Source organism: Varanus komodoensis, unplaced genomic scaffold, assembly GCF_004798865.1.
Source record: "Varanus komodoensis strain SLA01 unplaced genomic scaffold, ASM479886v1 scaffold5, whole genome shotgun sequence".
Classification (NCBI taxonomy): domain Eukaryota; kingdom Metazoa; phylum Chordata; class Lepidosauria; order Squamata; family Varanidae; genus Varanus; species Varanus komodoensis.
In genome coordinates, this window is record NW_025336087.1 from 36,531,727 (window position 1) to 36,553,655 (window position 21,929).

Below are 21,929 nucleotides of genomic sequence, written 5' to 3' on the forward strand. Positions count from 1 at the left end.
GCTGCAGCGACAGGGCAGAAAAGTCCAGGGCTCTAGCAGATTGAGCTTGAGGAACCCTGGTACTACACATTTCCATGTAAAGAGGGGTGGTTTCCATACAGCTATTAAGTCTGGGGTGCACAGGTGCCAAAATGCACCGCATGTGTCCTGGCCAATTGCTCCTGTACTGGAGCAAATACATGGATCTTATTTCCAGTGCTGTTGTTATTCTATCAAGCGGAACACAAACTTCTGACTCAATTCACTGCTAATAGTAAAAATGAACCAGTTGGGAATAACGGATCTGAAGACATCATGCTCTGCTATTTGGAGAGTGGCCACTTGTTACAGAAGGGGCACACATATTATTGCTCTGGGTACAATTTACAGTGCACAAGCACTTCTCTGTCGTGCCATTGGCAGTTTAGGTAAGGAATGGTATATTGTCCTAATCACACTTTTGTTTCTTTGCCTATATGTGCAATAAAGAGGATATTGGAGCTCAATTCACCTCTGCCTGATAATAAAAGCCCGTGTATGTGTCTGGCTGCAGCCTTGATTGCAGACCATTTCCACATTTTGAGCTATGTGGAAACTTGTTCAGCTTGATCACGGAGGTATAAATCAACAGCTGGTATCATTAAAATCCCAACAGGAAGCAAAAATATTCATACATGTTCTCTTCATATTTCCTGTCTCTGAGGGTAAGGGATACACCACCATATTTAAGTGCTTTAGCGATCCGGGCAGAAACTGTTCACACTATACCTTACAAAAGTGGCGAGCATTGCTGTGGTGACACCTTTAATAGTCCAGATGAGTTGGACTTTGGGAAGGCACTGTCGGTAGGGACAATGGACAGGAGTGCAGGCAGCTAAAGTACAAAACTTGTGTGCTTTTATGTATTACTCTTCTGGCCAAGATAATTGCCTGGGTTAAATGTGCTAGACTTAAACGTACAAGAACATCTATCTCCATTGGATCTAGTCATTCTAACCTATCTTCTGCTTTGGAAATTTACATTTTTTTTTGTATTCTAAGTGGTATCCCATCTGTGGTCACCTGAAAAGCAATGAAGGAAAGAATTATTTGAACCCAGCAGCTCTTGTAGGGCTGTGCCTGTCTAACCTGACAATAATTCTGTAATTTCCTCACTAATAAACTCTTTGGTTTCTAAGCAGGGATCTTCTGTTTTAAATCAAGGATATGGCTGAAACTAAAGGGATTACCCAGGCTAAAGAAGGGATTTAAGTTATTTTAGTGTTGAAAAGCAAATTCACTATGATGTGCAATATCTGACCACAAAGACAGGTGCTGCAATTTCCAAGGAAGTGCCATTACAGCCTTCCAAAAAGCTGTAGGATACCTCCTGCTTGGCTCCCATGCCTAGGGAAACCAAGGGATCCACGGGAAATGGCAATGTGTTTTATACCCACCCCCCACCCATATTACTTCTACTCTGAGAAAGTTGCCAGGTTTGATGAGATCAACATGCACTATAGATGAACAGGATGTGTTTAAACTGGAATCCCAGTTGCTCCTGATTTTCCAGTATGGCAGTGTGCTCCCTCACCTCCATATTATATCTGCATAAGTTACACAAATCTGGAGCATCTGTGTTTATCCCACTAGTACTTCATCTTCATATAAGATATATGAGGGCAGGAGGAAACTGAATGGAAAGCATGGAACTGTGAGGCAGCACATCAAAAGCACGGAGTCTTAGTTTCTCCCTTACAATTTTTTAAATAAGTTCTTGTTTTGGCTTCAGCTAGTATTTGAAAGAGGAAGCAAGAAGGCAGCTTCAAAATCTACCACAAGCAAAGAGTTGCATGGTCTATACATTCAGCAGAACTGAAGTCTGAATGCTCATGAAAGACGAGACAATGGAGTCTAGGAATATTTTAAATCAATGTACCAAATTCCTATCTACAAAACCTTTGTATAAGCCCATGTATCCCCCTACAGCTGCAATGAACACTAGAAGTCCATGTATCCCCCTGCTTAAATATACTTGATAGTGACTGTTCATGAGCCCCTCTGTAATCTTGTATAGGCTGTGTCTTCTGATGTAAAGCATGTATTACCATAATGAAGTACTAACAATAAAACCATTTCTGAAAGAAAAACATCTGCGTGGATTGATCAAAGCAAATAGCTGACATGATTGAGCCGCTGATGATATCATGTGCAAAAATCCAGTGTTTTGCAAACTGGACTAGGAAGAGCCAGGTTCAAATACCTGCTAGGCCTAAAAGTCATAGGTCAACAGAGGCAGTAGTGCTAGGAGCCAGTTTACTAGGGTTGGAGCACTGAATCTCTGACCCACCGTCCTACTGGCCACAGGCACTCACTGGAACAAAGTCACGGAAGGCCCTTGTTACCTCTGTTGCATCTGATTTCCCTGGGTTAGCTGGCTTTTTGCCTCCAAGTGCTTCACCCCCTGGTGCCCCCCCCCCAGACCTTTCTGCTGCAGTATTTTTTTGAAAACAAATGCCCTCTTCTTTCCCCCTATACAAATAGGGAAAGAAAGCATAGGTATGTAAATAAGCATGTGCAAATTTGCCTGTTCCCCTTCTTTTTGGTCCTGTGGGTTTGCTAAGATACCAGATCTTCTGAGCATGACCCTGCTGTGTGGCTTCAAGCCAGTCATTCCCTCTCTGCCTGATTTACCTCACAAAGCTGATGTGATGCTAAGCATTTTAAAAAAATAGAAAACGTGGGAGAATCATGTACACCACTTCAGGCTCCTTGAGAACAAGTTGCAAAAGCATATAAATAAATGGTTGAGTATCCACTACATATTAGATGTGATTATTGTGTCTTGAAATGTGACTTTTAATTTCTATCAGTAGAAAGCCAGTGTTGTCAGCCTAGTGAATTACACTAGACCAGTGAATTAGACTCGGGGAGATAATTATAGGTGCAAACCTCAGTATAATTACTTATGGAGAGGGAATCCCAATGGATGATGTGGGTTTAGGACAAAAGTAGGCATTACTTTAAAATCTGTCTACCAGTTCCATCTCCCCACCACCATCACCAACCACACTGATATGCTGATTAACTTGTTATGTTATCAAAAACCACTTATTGATATTACATGCTTGTGGTTCTGTCCAGAATAATTGACATATGGGCTGCTGCCAGGGCTAGACGCCAACTCCTACTAATGCTTGGAAAGCATAGGGAACGCCCTGGAGGAGGGAAACATCTTGCAAAACACCCACAAGCAACCGCGCATGAGGCACCCTGAGTGCTCGATAAATGCCTCGTGTAGAGACGCCTGAAGACTTGCTTCCCACTTAGTCATGGAACTGACTAGGCGAGCTTGGACCAGTTGCAACCTGTCAGTTTCACCTACTTAGTGTTGGCTGTGATGGTAAGACAGGAGTTCCTTTAAAGACAGTTTGGTATAAATGAATTGAAAGAATTAATGATGGAAGAATTAATTACTGGAATTAATTACTGGAATTAATTACTGAAAGGCAGACTGTCCTTTTCAGCTGCACAAGATGGAGCTGGGACAAACCTGGGATTAGGGGTACAGCTATGCTGGGTGGGTAGCACTCTCTCTGTAAGATCAGATACACAAGGCTGTTTCGGTAGCTGTCCTTAATTCTGGAACTCCATCCTGAAGGAAGTGAAAGTGTTACAGCCAAACTCCCTTGTTCTGATTTAGGCAGGCGGTGAAGGTGGCCCTGTTCCATCAGGACTTTAGGAAGCTCAATCCAGTGGCCTCCTGTCATAGGCAAAGCCCATCTTGGGCTCTTGCAACCTCAGAGCTGAGACTCCAAACATGGAGGGCCTATCTCTCCCTCACCCTGCAGCTGGAGTGGAAAGAACCACACCAGCTGCCTCTATGAGGTCAGAAATCAGCCTTGGAGGAGGAAAAGCATGGTGCATGCAGACTGCAACAGACGGCTTGCATGGTATCCAAACAGCTCCCTAGACTCCCTGCTTTTTCCTCTGTGGCACCTCTGGATGGTCAGAAATGGCCAAAAATAGCCATCTAGAGGTGTGAGGTGCTAGAAATCAGCGAGGCCTTTTACCATGCATTTGATGCATGTTAACTGCTCAGTTTGGAGACTTAAGTGAATCAAACATGGAAGACACAGGATTGCACAAGTAATGCCTTTTCCACTTTTAAATATTAATGCTGTTTGTAAAATGCATTATATACTATGTTTGTTTATGTGATGTTGTAATTATCTTTATTGCACATCTCTCCAAACTCCAGCTAGGTGGAGGATATATACAAGCCTAAGTATTTTGTGGACAGCAGTCAGATAAACATCCGCTACCACTTTCTTGTTATAAATGGTACAAGGGTACAGGAGGCAACATTCTCATTCTTCAGTGGAATTTCCTGTCTGAAATGAGCTGATGGGTAAAAGCGCATTTTTTCTTCCTGCTTTGCTATCTGATTTCTCCATTTGATATTAAAGAGATAAATAACAGTTTAGCTAACTGTGTTCTGTGGTTTCACAGAAATGATGTTCTGGATGAAATAGAGTAGTAAAAATGAAGAAAACAGTCAACACAAGGCCATCCTTTCACTGAATACTACTACAGAAGACTGGAGACAAGTGGCTGGAGAGTGGCACTTGTGGAAGGGATCTTCAGGTGCTTGTAGACAGCAAGCTAAACATGAGCCAGCAGTGTGACGTGGCGGTTAATGTATAGCCAGAGGTGTGGCTTCCAGATTGAGAGACATGTAGGTTCCACTCTATAAGGCTCTGGTGCACCCACAGCTGGAGTACAGTGTCCAATTCTGGGATCCATGTTACAGGTGGAACATAGCAAGGTTGGAATCAGTTAAACACAGGGTCACAGGGATGGCAGCCGGATTATGGGGGGTGGGGGTGGGGAGATGCCATATGAAATGAGATTGAGGGAGTGGGACCTTTCCAGCTTGGAGAAGAGGAGACTTCAAGGGGATCTTATAGTTACTTACAGGTATGTGAAGTAGTGTCACAAGGCAGAGGGATGTAACCTGTACCCCTCTGTGGTATAGGGAAGGACATGATCCAATAGAGCAAAGCTAAGGTAACTGGGCTTTAGGCTGGATGTCAGGAAGCACTTCCTGATGGTTAGGACCCCTGGGTTATGGAATGGGCTTCCATGGGAGGTGGTGGGGGGCCCATCAATGAGGGTGTTCAAGGAAAGGTTGGACATCCACATGTTGGATATAATATAAGCAGAGCCAGCTGGTGCCTGGGGTCAGACTAGATGGTCCTGGAGACCCCTTCTGACTTGCTTTGTTTCATGTTTATGGGTTGACAGGGATTATAGCAGAACTATACTGTATGTAGCAGGGCTCAGCTTTGAAGCCTATTTGGAAAATGAGGAGACATTTGTGGAAAATGTGATGCACATATAAAGAAGGGAAGTACGTCTGCACATATGTAAATTGCACTTTCATCTTATTGAAAGAAGTGAATTAAAAGACATTGCATCATGCAACTCATCAGAATGTACAGCATGATATTCCTGATAAAAGACTCCACTCTACCTGATTGTATCTGCTAAGCCTGGCCTTGGATAGAAATCGTATGTGTGAGATGAGAAGCCCTAGGTTTAACTCTCATCTTAGATGCAAAGGTATAGGTAGTCTGAGGAAAGTCTTTTGCTTTGCCCCAATTTATCCACCTGCAGTGTGGGAGAAATTGTACATCACTACCTTTCATGGCTGTTGCAAGGATTATGGAGGAGAAATGTGGAACGCTTTATACAAACTAAATAGAAGCTGAATAATATCAGGGATCTGGCTGCTCTGACCAACAAACAAAAAATTACCCACCAAACCACAAACACCTGGCTTGTATCAACTCAAGGGTTAACTTATTTATCCACAATAAACTTTGTTCTTTTGTTCACCATTCATTTACTGAGTACCAGTCTACAAACATGATTGCAAGAGCAAAGAGCTTCAATACTCATGCAATCAAAGGCTTATGTCTGTTTTTTTTTTCCAAGTTGGTTTGAACATTCAGTTCTGCTCTACTGTTACTGTTGGAAACTCAAAGTCCTATTCTATGCTGCTCTGATGCTAAGTTCAGCATTTTGTGAGGTTTGCTCCCAAGTCAGTGAAAACAGGCTTACAGACAAACCTGAGCTGGGATTCAGCCCAGATTACTTAAAGAGTAAATTGCTGTGTTATTTTCAGCTCACTAATTGATGGAGCATGGAACTTGCTTTGTGTCCCAAATGGCATGACATTAGATCCCTGTCACCATGACAATAGCCAGAGCAGGAGGTCTCTTGGAAGAAAAATTAGATCTGTTACTCCTCTAAATGGTGATATGTGCACTGGAGAGTTGTTGTGTGTTGTTCCCATTGCAAACTCTTTGATGAATTGCTAGCAATATCATGTAGAAGCTCCAGTGCTGGTCACAAGAGAAGCAACTCGTCTGGTGCCAGTCCAGAATTGTTTCAGAGACTGAAGTTGATTTAACTTGCACTGCTGCATGCAGGGGTGACTCAGCCAAAGTATGCAGAATTACTATAATGTTGATGATGAATTACAATTAGGGCTTGCTCTGCCATTAGGTAGAGTGAGGCACGTTCCTGAAGCATCCTGTCCTGTCCTCTAACCTGGCCTGCTGCCTTCAGGTGCAGTGGAAGGAGCTATCTCATAACTATTGCTGAAGAAACAGTCCATTGTCAGTCCAGGTGTATGTTTTTATATAGATGTGTCTCCACCTCAGGCAGCAAAATGTCTTGGACCTGTTCTGACTGTAGCCATGAACCCTGCACCAGGTTTGGCGGTCCCTTAGCTAGATGTTGTCAGAATGGCCCATGTTCCCACCATGATCATTGCTGGCTGTGCATTGGCTTTCCCCTGGGACCAGTCCACACACCTGCCTGCTGAAAGAGAGGCAGAAAGTAAGGCAAGTGGATTCATCTCCCTCCACTCACTCTTGCCATGGCTTGCATGCTCAGAAAGGGCAGGCACCTGGCGGCGGCAGCAGCAGAGCCAGGAGGCTGCAGGGGTCAGTGGTGCACCCTCTGCACAGCTCTGTCTGCTGAACGACACCAACCCTGGAGGTCAGCTTTGACAATCATGTCAGGCTGATGTGACAACACTGATGCTTTCCCACTGACAGTCAAAAAGAGGAGCAGTTTCCTTTCCTCTCCTTACATAGGTACCTCTCATCTTTTCATGTTGCTGCAATATGGGATTTTTCACAGGGCAATGAATCCCCCTTTCTGCTGAAGACTAATTACTCCGAAAAATCCTAAAATGAAGAGCTTGTTTACTCTGCTAGCCCACTGTGGGTCAGTGTGGCACTATAGTTTACCCTCACTCTCTAACACAAAGTCTTTCTGCACTCAAAAGCCCCACTTCGAGCCTCTTAAAGCAGCAGAGCACATCTGCACAAACCAGGCAGGCATCTGTGTATACAACGTGCCGGAGGAAAGCCTTCAGGAGAGCCACTGCGAGTACAGGAATGTTGGTTGCACACCACAATTTGAGCATGCAGGGCAGCCCAGATGATGCTCTGACTGCTCTTCTGCTTGTCTTATTACCTGTTTTGCCCCAGTATAACAGAAGAGCTTAAGAGTATAAGAATCCAGAGTGCTGCTGAATTAGACCAACAGTCCATCTTGTCCAGGATTCAGTTCGGACAGGGCCTAACCTGGTGCCCACAGGGCCTCCCAAGCAGGACAGGAGTGCAGCAGCTTCTCCTACCCAGGTTCCCAGCATACTGTCTCTGCTACTGGAGTAGCATATTTCCATCAGGACCAGTTACCACTGATAACCTTCTTCTCCCTGAAGGTGTCCAATCCCCCTTTAAAGTCTTCCAAATGGGTGGCCATGACTACTTCTTGGAAAAGCAAATGCCATCATTTAACTGTGCACTGTGTGAAGAAGGAATTCTTTTTGTCTGTCCTGAATCTCCCACCAACATACAGAGCTAAGTATTTTCTCTTTCCACCGCCACACACACATACTATATAAAAAGGTCTTTTGAGCCTACTTTGTTAAAGTATTCTATCCTGTAGCACATTTGCTTGGACTGTTCTTATAAAATCTGTTTGGGATTAACAGCATGAATCTATGCATACTTTTTCAGACATTGCACGGATTTCAAGTGGACTTGCTCCCAAGTAAGTGTCCATTGTCTTATATCCTGGGTCACCCCTTCCAAAAGCATGGAATGTGAGAAACTCACATCTGGTGACCACCATTCTGCACATTTCAAATTAAAGAATTCCTTCCTCCAAACTATTTTGGGAGTGCACAACTAGCAGCTGACAGCTGCAAATGAAGCTACATTGCTTTTTCGGGTAAAGAATTACCAAATTCAACAAAGGTTTGTATTTGTCTCAAGTACAGCAATAGGAGTGTGAGCTCAGAGGATTACACAATGGAGGGTCACAGAGATGTTGCCAATGGTAGACCCCCAAAACACCCCAAAGTAGTTGGCCAGAGGAAGGCTCCAAAAATAGTTGGCCAGAGGGAGGCTACGTAGGAAAAAATCACAGCCATATTCAATTTCCTGTCTCAGGAGGGAGGATGGATAAGAACAAAATGAACCTTGTGTAACCCACAGCCAAAAAGCTAGGCTGACCTCAAATCTAGTAATTAAAGGACAGTGGAAACTGGTTCTAGACGCCATGAAACTTGCAAATGTGCAGCCTGTGTGAATCTCAAGTAGATAAGAAATAGACATGACAGAAGAGTCCTTGACAGAAGAAAGGACTCTTTGAAGCTAACAGCAGGGGAGGGGATCCATACATTGATGTATTGATGCATTAGATGTGTATGAGGTGACCTAATTGCTTACATAGGGTGTAAAATGCATGCACTGGGGTGCAACTTTGGAGACATTGCTTTGGGCTGCGTTTCCCCTTTCATCTCCCTTTATTCTGTAGGCACTAGAATAAAGCTGGCTCGGCTCTAAGTCGCAGGCTCCTTTTAACTCAGGGTCTGGTGTCCACCAGGGCTTGCCCTAGCTTTTGACTGGCTGAGCTTCACCTCCGAGCCCCACCTGAGATAGCCATTGCAGCCCTCCAAAGGCATGATCCTATGTTATCTGCCCTTGATTCATGGAAACCTTCATACACTCTTGAGCTATGCAAAAGGAAAATTCCTCTGAGAACAGCTGGATCATGGTTTCCCCTAGTTGGACAGAGAGCATCACACACTCTAAACATGCGCTTCAAGTCGTACCTGACATAAAATTATGCAATTAAGTAGGGAAGAGGAGTCATGAAAGCAGCACAAGACAGGGTTTCTTGACTACTGCGGCTTGTTATGGCTTGTTTAAGCCATATTGAACTACGAAAAGTATTCAGGCCGCAGCTATGGGTGGTCGTGTCATCTGAACCCAAGGACTGTAGGCTATTCAAGGGCTGAACAAGTCTCACAAAAGTCACGGCCATGAGAGAACTGTTTAACCCTCACAACCCAATAGGCTGCAGCATTAGTATCTGATGAGTGGGGACCTGAATGTATTGTGCAAACTGGCTCAGTTCCTGCTGATCTAAAATGGGGAGGACTGACTGGCCGCATTTTTGTGAATATTTTCATCTTCCTCTCCACTCCCATCTTGGAATTTTCCACACACCTTGGTGAAAGGGCAAAAAGCTATTAAAAATGGGAAGGAATGACTACCGGTGGAAACGAGCATATTCCTCACCAAGATAACCAGGATAATCCTTTCCTGTCTAGGGATGGACACCCCATGAAAAGTTAAATAACACTGGGGAACAGCATCCAGAAGTGGGTCGTTCTCCTGCACGGCTCTGCTTTGAACAGGATGCCCATTTGGAGATGCTACTCAACACATAGGAGTGGTCTGGTTGGTATGGTAACAAAAAGAATCCCCTCCTCTCCCTGCTTCACAAGCCACAGCCTGTGCAAATAGGTTCCAAAAATGTTTTGAAAGTGTGAAAGGTAAGGAAAATTCTCTTCTGACTCTGAAAAGGGAGGGGAAAATAAATGCTGCCGAAATATGTATCCCACCTTTAAATTCCCTGGGTAGCTATACAGAGTAAGAAACTTGGGATAAGAACCGGGATATGCTGAGATTCTGTGAAGTGGATTCTGTGACCTCCACACACTCTCAGCAAGATACTTTCGAAAGGCAAGAACACATGTTTATACTTCAAAACCAATTAGACCACTTTGTATATTTTTGTGCTTTAATAGACATGATTGGATAGTGAGTCCCTCTACAATAGATTTGGAGAAAGGGCAGTTTTCATTGTATCAGAATAATGGCAAGTGAATTCTTGGTTTTCTCATAGGTATACATGAATATTAAGATGTTACGAAGAGTGTGAGCACGTCCCAGTGCCCTGCCAGTTCTGCACCTTCTTCCAGCAGGGCTCACGGATTGTCCTCCACCCCACATACCATGAGCCCTTATATCATCCATGGGATGTGATTTAGTAGCAATCTAATTCTCCTGCCTCAATACCCCCTGCTGTATTTAATGACACAACTGATCCTGGTCCTAAACCCATGGAAAAGGAATGGAGTTAAATATTTTTCACAGCTTCTTGTTCTTTGGGGGCACATGCTTGGTCCCATGTCTGCCTTGTGAGTCAGTATCACACATTTCAGAGAAGGAAGGACTGAAAAGATCTTGGCAAAGCTGAAAAAGTATGTTTTGGGCTGCTAGCATTTTCCTTTCCGAAGCACATGCTGTGTAGGTGGCATGTCTGTTTTTGTTTTTGGCTTTACTTGATTTGTACTTGCAGAACAACACTCTTTGTAGAGTCATACCACAGTTCAGTCTGATTGTGCTAAACTGATCTGCATTGAAAATCCAACCTCCTTTTTTAGTATATTGTTGAGGTTTCAAGCCAGCAAGTCAGATTTTCTGAACTTCTTGCCCTCCAGATGTTTGGATTTTAGTTCCCATCAGTCCCAGGTCAGTGGTTAAGAATACTACAAGGTGCAGTCCCAAACAGTGGAAGGACACCAAGTTAGGGATGGTTGCTTGTAGTAAGCAGTTAAAAAGAAGGGCTCACTCTAGCATGATAAAGTTTATGTGAGGAGGCAATAAACCAATCCACTAGGTAATATTGTTGTGGTAACTTTGGTGTGCCTTTATCGTGGCTCTCAGCGGTGGAGTTAAAGTTCTTTTGGCATAGTGAATAATGGATAATGGATAATACTTAATATTCTAGATAGGAAAAAAAGACCTTCAAGGAGATGAACAATTCTCTGTGTGTACATTTTTGTTTGCAGAAGGCATTTATTCTCAATCATACCAGGTTAGTACTAGATTCATGTTGCATTTTATGAGGCAAAAAATCTTCTTTTGTTCATGCACTAAATAAAAAAGCATTTAGTATAAGGGATAAATGGAGCTGGTTGCATAAATGTTGCCCTCTGTTAGGAGAGCCAACAAAACCTTCCATCTGCTTGGACTTCCTCTGTGTCTGACTTTAATGTCTATCATTTCTTTAATGCCCCTTTGCCTCAAGTCTACTACAGAGATGTGGAACCCATGACTCTCCAGATGTTCTTGGGCTTCAGCTCACAACAGCTCCAGCATGTCTGATGGGAGTTGTAGTTTTATCCTTTGGAGGGCAGAGAGTTCCTCACAACAGCTCTAGTGCTATTTAAGTGAAGGTAACTTGGAGAGATGGAATTCCTAATTTTCATCAATGAATTCTAGTTCATATCTCCTGGTTTCACTAAAGTGAGGGAACATCCTAAGTGCCCTAAGTTTAAATCTCAAATATCTTAATATATTGTATCAAATTCCTTAGAATCTTGATACTTCCAAAATAGCACCCAGGGTAATTATTTTTTCTATCACCCTGAAGTTTACAAAATGCTGTAAGAACTTTACTTCTCATTAACATCATCATAACAGCTTGTCAAACAAGCCATCTGTTCCCTTAAGGGTAATTTAGGGTGTTGGAGCTTTCCAGTTATCGCTTCTATCTTCCTATGGGAATAAACACACTGGATTTTCCATTTGTGTTTATTTTTATTCTCGCTATGTTAAACTTTATTGTTTCAACTCTATGACAACAATGTAGGACCTAATCAATGTAGGACTTTCAGGGGCAAAAGTTGAGGGATTGGCTCTCTCCCCCATCTAGCTCAAGTTGATCAGTGACACAATTTCAACCCGACTTGGGAGTTCTGCTGTTTTTACCACCGAGTTGTTCCAGTGCTTAGTACCCACATCCAATGTGTAGCTGAGTATCCTGGGATGATCTCGGCAGAAGCATCTGTGATGGGCCGAAAGTCAGGCACAAACACAGCTGAGGTGGTGGGAGGGATGTTTTCTCGATCTGTTAAGCTGACTAGGTTGCTACATTACCAAAAACCACTTCATAGTATGTGGTTTGTGATTATGTCCAGAATGATGGATATGAAGGCTACTGCCCTGGCTAGATGCAGCATCCTACAATTAGTGTAACTTAAGCCCCATTAATTTCAGTAGGTATACTCTGGGTATGACTAAGCTGTGATCCAATCCAATAATAATTCATTGCAAAAATTCAGCTTTTTGAACTTCCAGAACTTTAGTTCAGTTAAGGCCTTTTCACTAACATGGACTTGATAATGAGTATTTTAAAATAAAAAGAGCTATTAGAGGAAACAAATATGCAAAGATGTTCTAATTAATTTTGAAGTATAAACAAGTATTTATTTTTAAAAAGAATCTTGCTGAGACTGTGTGTAGGCCTTACGTTCCACATTCTTTCCTCAGGCTTTTAAAAAAGCACATAAAAGATACTATTGTTTGAATAAGTTTGTGATATTTTCTGAAGGGTTTCTGATCATGGTTCTCTCTATTTCCATATTTATTTACAAAGTGCAAAAGCATGTTTTTGTGTTGCCTGTAGTATGCTTGCCAATGGTTGAATCAAAATTTCAGAGGTGGCCAAGAGGTGGAATGCTCATGCACCAATCAGCTCTGTCTGCCTTACCCTTTCCACTGGCAGCCAGTCAGTTCAACAGAATCGTCCACTCATCAGTGGCCAAAAATATTAAAATGACACCTTGCTGAGCGAGTTATAACTGCAAAGTTTGTCCAAAACCTCAGTGGTCCTGGAGATTGGCTTGCTATATATATATTTACCTCATTTCTCTGTGTCCTGGCTTTCAGCACCTCAAAAACCAGACCACATTTTCATAAGAGCTCATGTCTAAAATGGAAATCACTGTTTTATTTTTCAAAAGTTGGCTAAGGAGTTCATTTCATCTTATAGTTACTATAGATGTTAAAGTACATCTCTTTTCTTCCACTGCCAGTGCAGTACAGAGGCTTGGTGATCTACATCAGAGTAATTTTGATGCTAGGCACAATGCCAGTCATTATTTTGTGGATTTTTTTCACAAATTAACTTGTAACACATGTTCAAATTAAACCAGTCACTGCAGCTCAAGAGACGGTAAATTGAATCTGGAGATAAACTGACTACATTGTGATATGACCTACTGGCAGACTTAACTCCTGCCTTTCAGCATTTGGCTAATGATTGGGCACTGGGGTGAACTGAAAATGTTCAGTTTTGGAAATAAAACTGAGTGTTCAAATGGGGCGATGGCTAGCTAGGAATGATGGCACAGGGATCTATTTATTTTACTTTTAAAACTGGTCAAAATCCAACTCATATGAACCTTTCAGTGCCTCAGTCTAAGCATGATTTGACAACAGGTTTTCATGGTGCTGCGAAATCATTCCAATATCTCTTCTATGACCCCATGGGAAAAATCAACAAACAACTGTACTGAAATAGGCATGATAAACATGCTATTGGAATTGTGCAGCAGAAAATGCAGTGCTGTAAAAAGCAACTTGTATCCTGCTTAAAGCTTCTCTGTGCAAGGCATTTGTGTTTGTATGATTCCTTACTCATAGTTGTTTGTGAGTGCTGGGCATAATGACATCCAATTCCAGGGCCTCTCCCATGGTTTCCCAAAATCTGAATTTTATTTTACTTTTTTACTTATTTTACTTCTTATGTTTTACTTTAATTTTAGATCAAGGAAAGAATGCCATTATTTGAAAATGGTGCAAAGAATTATAATGAAAGTCTTGTATATTTGTGCAATTCTATATGCAGAGAAAGAAAAGACCCTGGAGGAAAAAAACCAGGTCTAGCAGTCAATCTTAATTCCCCAGGGGAGATAAATACTTGTTTCATTTGAACTGCCTAGTCACCCTCCCACCCTCTCGTCTTCAGCTGAAACAATGCCATAGCTTCGTTGTTCTTCTGTACCCCCACCCTCCCTATTTTCCAGCTGCTGGGAATGATGGAGTTGCAACTCGGCACATCTGGAAAACACAAGGATTGAAAGTCTTCTTTATATTGTGTAAGTAACACGAGTCAACAAGGGGGTGACTAACAAAGAAACAAAAACAAGCATCCTGGATGCCTGTACATGTTTTTCCAGGAATGTAGTTATGTTCTCGAGTCAAATAACCTTAGGATGGAGTCTGTCATAATAGGTCTTTCAGTCTTGAGGTCCTACTATCCAATCTGGCAAAATCTCCTCATCTGGGTTTCCCTGTTAAGCCATGCCAAGAGAGCTTTTCCTTTATTAATATTTTCAGTCTGATTTATCACCACTCACCCCCTTCAATTTAGTAAATGTCATCTCAAGGTTAAACCTATAAAATCATAAAAGTGCTTTCAGTCAGAATATGGTTACTTTTAGACCCTGTAACTAGAAATATTTCAGTCCAGAGACCACTTTAAAAATTATGATTGAATCATGACTTGTATGTAATCAAAGGGCAATATCCCGAGCTGCCTAAGGCAATCTACTCCAGTATTAAAAGATATATGCTGAAAGAAAGGTTAAGGGAGAAGCAGTGCCTTTTAAGAAGCCTTAACATTAATGGCATTTTAATTCAATCAATTGTACTGGGCAGGCATGAATATATCATTCTTTTGTAGACACACATCTCCTCTAGAGAGTATGGTATTTGACACACACATGGTTCAGTTGATTGGCTGGTTAAACAACCCAGGAATTGGCCCTGATATGTGAACCAGGTTAGAGATGGTCCATTAAGAAATTATTTTACCAAGAAAGGATGAAAAAGTAATTCTCCTCCTGTTTCTCCTAAGAGAAGCATCTTTCATGCCTGAACTCATGTACTACTAACAGACTTGAGTGTGCTTATTCCCATTAAAGCCAATGTATTTAAGTGTTCTTAACTCTGCACTAGAGCTAATCTCCAACTTCACTGAATCAGAATTTGTTATCAAAAGCAAAACTTTACTTCATCTAGGGTAACTTATTCACTCTAGTTTCTTAACAAAGCAAGATAAAAGTGCTTTTCTATCTTTGGCATTATTTTAAATAAATTTAACGTTAAGCCCTTACTGCATTATGTACTTTATTCACTGTAATGCATGCAGTATCACATGTTCAATAAGTTCTTAAAAGCCATAGGAATCGGTACCGGAATAGTAATAAATAATATTACAACTGCCACCTGCTTCTGTTTTCATCCATTCGTTCATTATATTTTATCCCCTTCAAGGAACTCAAGGCATCTTATATAATCAAGGCATCTTGAGACCTTCAGTACAGACAGGGTGCAAATGTTATAAATAAATAAATAAATAATCTTTCTTCTGTCAATCTCATCTTCACAACAATCCTGTGAGTAGGCCAAAATGAGAGTCAATGACTGACTCAAAATCACCTTTTGAGTTTGTGGCTGAGTGAAGACTAGAACCTGGAACTGCTGTGTCCAACATTTTAACGACTATACTGCATTCTTGCTTCTTTTGAGCTACTCCTGCACATGAGCTTTTAATGGCAACATACTCCCATTTAGCAGGTGAAACTATTCAGACACAGAAACCAATGGCATTAAAAGCTTCACCTACTGAATGTTTGCGTTTCAATTGTTTGTGCTTCAGATGCAACAGCAGAACCCATAAAAGCAAAAAAGCTGGTAATCTCATTGAGCGTATAAGCAGTGCCTCCCATTCATCAGCATTTTCTATGTGCCGGGAAGTTTTTCCTGGGTTCACACTGTATAGATGAACACAGACAACTCTAAACTCACTGCTTAGAAGCAATGTGAAAAATTAGAATGATTTCACAAAGGACTAAAAAAGCCAATGCTGTTACTCAAGCAAAATATAATTCCAGTCCATTGTGGCTAGGCAATGAAAATAATGGACCCATTAAAATGGTGCCTCCTTTCATCTAGAAGCAGAAGAATGCGGGACAGTTTTGCCTTTAGCAGCCTGGCACCACATTATAAGTACCAATGCTAGACAGTAAAACCAATACTTCTGGCACATAAATTCAAATAGGCAGTCTGTGCTTTTATTGTCCTGTTGAGCCCTGACTCTCTCATCTGATATATTTAATATATTTGAATTCTCTGTTTTCTGTGCCTGCAATAAAAAACCATAGTATGTAGTTTATCTGGACAGTTCATTCTATTTGCAGACTTGTGCTAGAGGAAACAAAGACCCAGCTGACTCTAGTTGAGCAGAAATTTGGCTGAAAAAAAAAATAATAGTGAGTGAGGATTATTAGTTTTCTTCAGGCGTGCTGTGGACAGTTTCCTATAATAAAAAGAGTGTGAAGGAATACTCTTTCCCTTACTCAAAATAATTAAATCTTCAAGCACAATTCTGACCTCTCCCACAGTTTTCAAATCACATACTAGGCCACAAGAGATACATACAAGTCCCCTAATTCCCTTTCTAGTAGGTTGATTCTTCACAGCTATTTTGGGCCAGAGTTTGTCCAGGGCAGGTACCTCTGGAGACAGCGAACAGGCTTACAAGTGCAGTCAATGTATGCTACCATACACTGTCCTTCAGTATGCAAAAAAACAGAGCTGAGTTCGTCTTAATCAAGAAAGTCCTGAGGGATATCTGTGTTCTATCCCCTGCTACACTGCTGAGGATGAATCTAATAATTTGTTTCAGTAGGTATGAATGAAGTGGACAGGTTGAGTTTACCAATTGCATTAGCCACTCAATATTTGTAGTTATCCCTCATTATTCAGTCATTGCATCCTATTATCTCATGTAATAGGGATGCAAGCTTGGGAAACATGAAGGTTATCAGATACTACTGATAACCCCTTAAAGGACTACATGTTTCAGAATGCTGTTCCTTAAACTGTAGTCTCATTTGGAATCCAGATTAGATGTGATCCAGGCCCATTGTCATTTACTTGGGAATCGTTTCAAAAGTTAACCAGAACACTTGAAATATGCTGCACTGAGAGGTGGCAGCAATGTAGTTGATCTGTGGTAGTGACATTTGGTTGTGTGGATCAAGTTTAAACAGGGATAACCTCACACTTATTCCAAGAAGAGTTGCATAGTCACTCCAAAGTGTCTATTTGATTAGAATCACTGATATACTTTTTCAAAAAACTGTGAAAGAATGCCTGCATAATGGCCCTGGCAAAGAGGCCTACAAATGAACAGCTAATATAATCTGAGACAGTGGAAAATTACATTTTATATTCTGCTACACATTTTCTACCACAGTACAAGCCGTCTTTACAAAACTGTCAAATGAAGTGAATCATGATCAGTATCATTCTTCAGACCAATATATTTGCCTGGAGAAATATTCTATTTCTATTCTCTTTGCAAAATATGCACTCATTCAGTTCAAATTAAAACTTTAAAAGAATCTGTTTATAGATCCAGCTGCTGGGATTTTAATGAGTAAAGTTGGTTAAGCCCACATGGCTCCAATTAAATTCCATTCTTAGCTCACTCTCTCACACAAGATGGTGATGCATTCATTAGATACAGATAATCACCTGAAAATGGAGGTCATGAGTTTCACATCAAGGGGATCAGAAGAACGATCCACAAACTCAAAAAATGGAGGAGGTGCCATTCATCTCAGGCAGGGAGGGAAATATCCAAAATTGTGCATAACGATGATTGTGGGGTACTTTTACACCCCAAATAAAAGGCTCCAGGTTTTCTTTTGAAAGCCAAGAGTTTGTATAGCACTGTTGTTATGTAGAACCATAACCAGTATGCTATGCATTGTTGTGCAGATTTTATTGCTATGCATAGACTTAGGAAAGATTCAATTACATGTATTTGCTGAAAGCCATGATGATTGAAACCCCCTAGAAGAAACATTCAGCCAGAACTAAGGCCTTTCATATGCAGCAGATTCCTCATCTGAGCTGCTTTTGTCTGGAATAACAAAATGCCCCCAGATGCAATTAATGTTAGGTTTTATTTTAACACACAGGATGAAGAACCTAGAAGGTGTGTCACTGGAGGGGGGCACAGTTCCTACCTCTTTAAAAGAAGTCAAAATTCAACCAGTCCTGAAGAAATGTAGGTGTGAGGGAAAGTGGTGGTGCAGTGGCTTTATGAGATTACTTTTGAGTAAAGCACAACCCAGCTGCATTATTAAAGTAACATACTATTGGGCCTCAGAGAACTTGGGAGGGCTGAGAATTACCCAAGTGTGGGAGGAGGGCAGTGACAGAAGATTCCAAAGTTTCCACCTTTCTGGAAACAGAAATGCAGCACAAGGGTCCTGATCCTTACTCTTACTTTCTGTGTGGTAGGAAAAGGACCTATGCAAGGATCCTATATCACCCTGACTGTCCAGTCATATTCTGTGAATGCACAATCATTGTGACAGTCTATCTTTCTTCAGTCATTCTCATCATGGGTCAGCTGTGGGCTTAAGAAAGGGAAAGGGAGGCAGAGGCAAGCTTGCCTCAGCCCCTGGTTTGCCTTTCTCATTTCTTCCCACCTGTGGAGAGTTGGGGCTGATGCCCCCTGGTGTCCTGCTCTGGTATTGCTGTATGAAGCATGCAGGTTCTTTGCTAGAAGATGGCTCCCTTTCCTTGTCTAACTTATCCAGCTCTTCATGCAAGCAACAAACTGGCACAGGCATCTGGCAAAGGAAGGTTCCTTTAGAAAAACTTGGTAATGTAATGCAGTATCTTTCTGGCCTCACATTATGCACACTTAAAAGCTCCCAAGGGAGAACTCTGATGATGGGAAAGAGGCAGAAAGTGCACTTTGGTCTGTGCACATACGGAACACTCTGCTTAAATCTGCCTGTCTCCAGATCACTTCTAGGAACTTGACTGCACTGCTGTCACTTGCCTTGGGTTTCCAGACCAAAAAGAAAAGCCTGACAGTAACTTTCCATCCATCCACTTGCAAGGGTTACCAGAACAAAGGAGCATTTGATGCAAAGTAAGTCTGGTGTAATTCCCTCTGGGATCCCCATCGCTTCACTGCATATGTTTATCATCTGAACTTTATTGTTCTAACAGTCCTACTCCTCAATGAGGAATAGTATTTCTCACACTGTTGGCAACACAGTGGTGGCCCTAATTATCACTGGGGTGTTGAATTCCGTTCAGGTTTTAGTCTAAATTTGGAACAAGCCACCCAGGCTGCTAAATGTATTTCGGGAGCAGCATTCAGAACCATGGATAGCTCCTAAAACCCAAGTGCATGCACTGCCCCAAGGACTGGAGCCAACACCTTCCACGATTGTGCATATTCACACAGAATGCCCTGCAGCCACCCAGGCGGAAGTATGCTCACTACCGTCTTCGTGCCCCCAGGTGTGGGGGAGGATGAGAAATGGGCATATTAAAAATGAGACCCCCCCCCCTTTCCAACAGTCCAAACTGGCACATTCTCAGGAGATTATTCCATAATATGGCAGGCTACATTTCGTAGGTCTTCAAAATATTCAATACCAACAATGCTGCTCTAAGCTCTGAAGGATGTCTGGACAGGAGATGGACTGCAAATATTTTTTAAGTGTTTTGGCAAAGTTGTCAGACATTTCTTTTGTTAGAAAAACTACAGTTGATATCAGGGTTTGTTGATCTTCCTTACGTATTCTTAATGGATCAACAGCAGACTCTGGCTAAGGAAGACTCTGGCTAGTGAGGAAGGGATGTATGGAGGAACAAAAGATTGCCACTGCTGAATTTGAACCAGAGACTAAGGAAGCTCCCATCTTTCCCTGTCTCACACATTTTGTGTGGTAAGCAGAATGAAGGAAGAAGCAGTGGCAAAACACAGAAATATTACAAATGGAAGCCAACATTTGGACTCCCTTGAAATCCTGTGAACAAGGCAGGGCTATTTAACGATATAAGAATCCCTTGGAAACACCCTAGGAAAGACCAGGCTGAGATGAAACCTGAGCCTAGTATTTAGGGTTGTTTACTGCCTTTTCCCTGAAGTCTGGTACAAAAGCCATGGACTTGCATTGTTGGAGTGTTTCTTCTATTAACCAGCAAATAAACTCCAATTGCAAAATCCAACAAGCCTCCAATGACCTCCTTCCAAAGAGAGCTAAACTCACTTAAGTGCTGTAGCTAAGCAAGTTCTAAACTCTCAGAGAAGCGGGATGAATGCAGTGCTGCCATTTAAAATGCAATGAACAGGTACCCCTTGCTTTGCAACTGCTGATTAATATATATCTGCAGTATTGTCATCATAAGTGCATGTGCTTTCCATAATAATCAATATGGGGAAATGTTCCACTCTAAACTCATTGAAAATAATTGAAAGGTCTTTTATTATTTTCTGTGGGCTTCAGCTCATGGCCTGAAAATAAATGGTGCATTTGTTCTACATTTGCATATCATTTAAAATACAGGGTACTTTGCATTAATTGCTTTAACTGATTTATGGCATGGCAATAAATAATTTGTGTGCACATTGAGTGAAAATACATTTCTTTCCTTACCTGCCGGAATGGTTCTTTGCCACAACCCTGGCAGGAGAATTTAAATTTTAGGCCCCATATGCTGCTTCCTTCTAGTTGGGTTGAAGGGAAGGCTAATTCTTTACCACTCCCTCTAACAGTGTACCCATGTGGTAAATTTTCAAAGAAATGGAAGCCAAGCAGAGCCACTGAAAATAAAAGAGGGAGTTCATGAAGCAGGCAAAGAAAAGGCCTTCCCCACTGTGTTCAGTAACTACAGAACACAGAGCTAGAAAAGGGGAATGCAGAGGAGGGCTTTAAGCATTTTTAAGTTTAAAATTAAGTAATGAAAATAAAATTAGGAAGGAAATGGAGCCTGATTGGGGCTCAGAGAGATGTCAGTGGGTAAATTTGTGCCCATGAACACAACTCTGGTGCTCCAGATGTGGAGACTGGATGGATGGGGGTGGAGGGTGAGGAAAAGAGAGAGGGAATGTTGCAGGGTGGGGTTGATCTTCAGTTAATTATCCCCCACGCCCTGGACAAAATTGTAGGGATGACCATAAGATTCCTAACCTCTAGGACTTGACTGTGCACACAGGCCTTGATAAAGTGGTGAGTGTGGTTAGTGTAATGAGGTGTGGTGAGAGACAGGGTGATGTGATGGTCAGAGTGAAGAGGAGCGGAAGGAAAGCTGAGCCAAGCGCTGAGAGACTAGAAAGTTCCGGGCTCCCCATGAATTGTTGCCACTCTGGGTGTTCACAAGAACTTCATAACTAAGAGCTGGTGGCAGAATTTGCTTCTTCACTGTCCTCCCACCTTTTCCTACTATGTCCTGTTCTTAGTAAGCTGTGTTATTACTTATCTTCAAGCAGTCTGGGAGATATTTTCTACTGAAGAGAGGGAGTATAATTGCTCTAAAAGAGTGTAAGAGGATAAGTCTCTCACTCTCTCTTTCTCTCTCTCTCTCTCTCTCTCTCTGTGTGTGTGTGTGAGAGAGAGAGAGAGAGAGAGAGAGAGAGGAGAGAGAGGGGGGATATGGAACTGTACAGAACAGAGCACAGTATAAAAGAGTCAGATCCTACTAAACCCTTCACTCTCCCTCCTAATATAAATGGAAGACATTCTGCAATTGCAATTGGTAATGCCGACAATAGAGCATACCTTAAAGTCATAAATTTTTTTGGCCACTGGGTGCCACTCTTCTTCCTTGGCAGTCATCAAGTGTTCCCACACAGTGGCAAAAAAATAGCCGTGGCATGAATCCATGCAATGGTCACTTGAATGCAGGTTCATGTTGTACTGG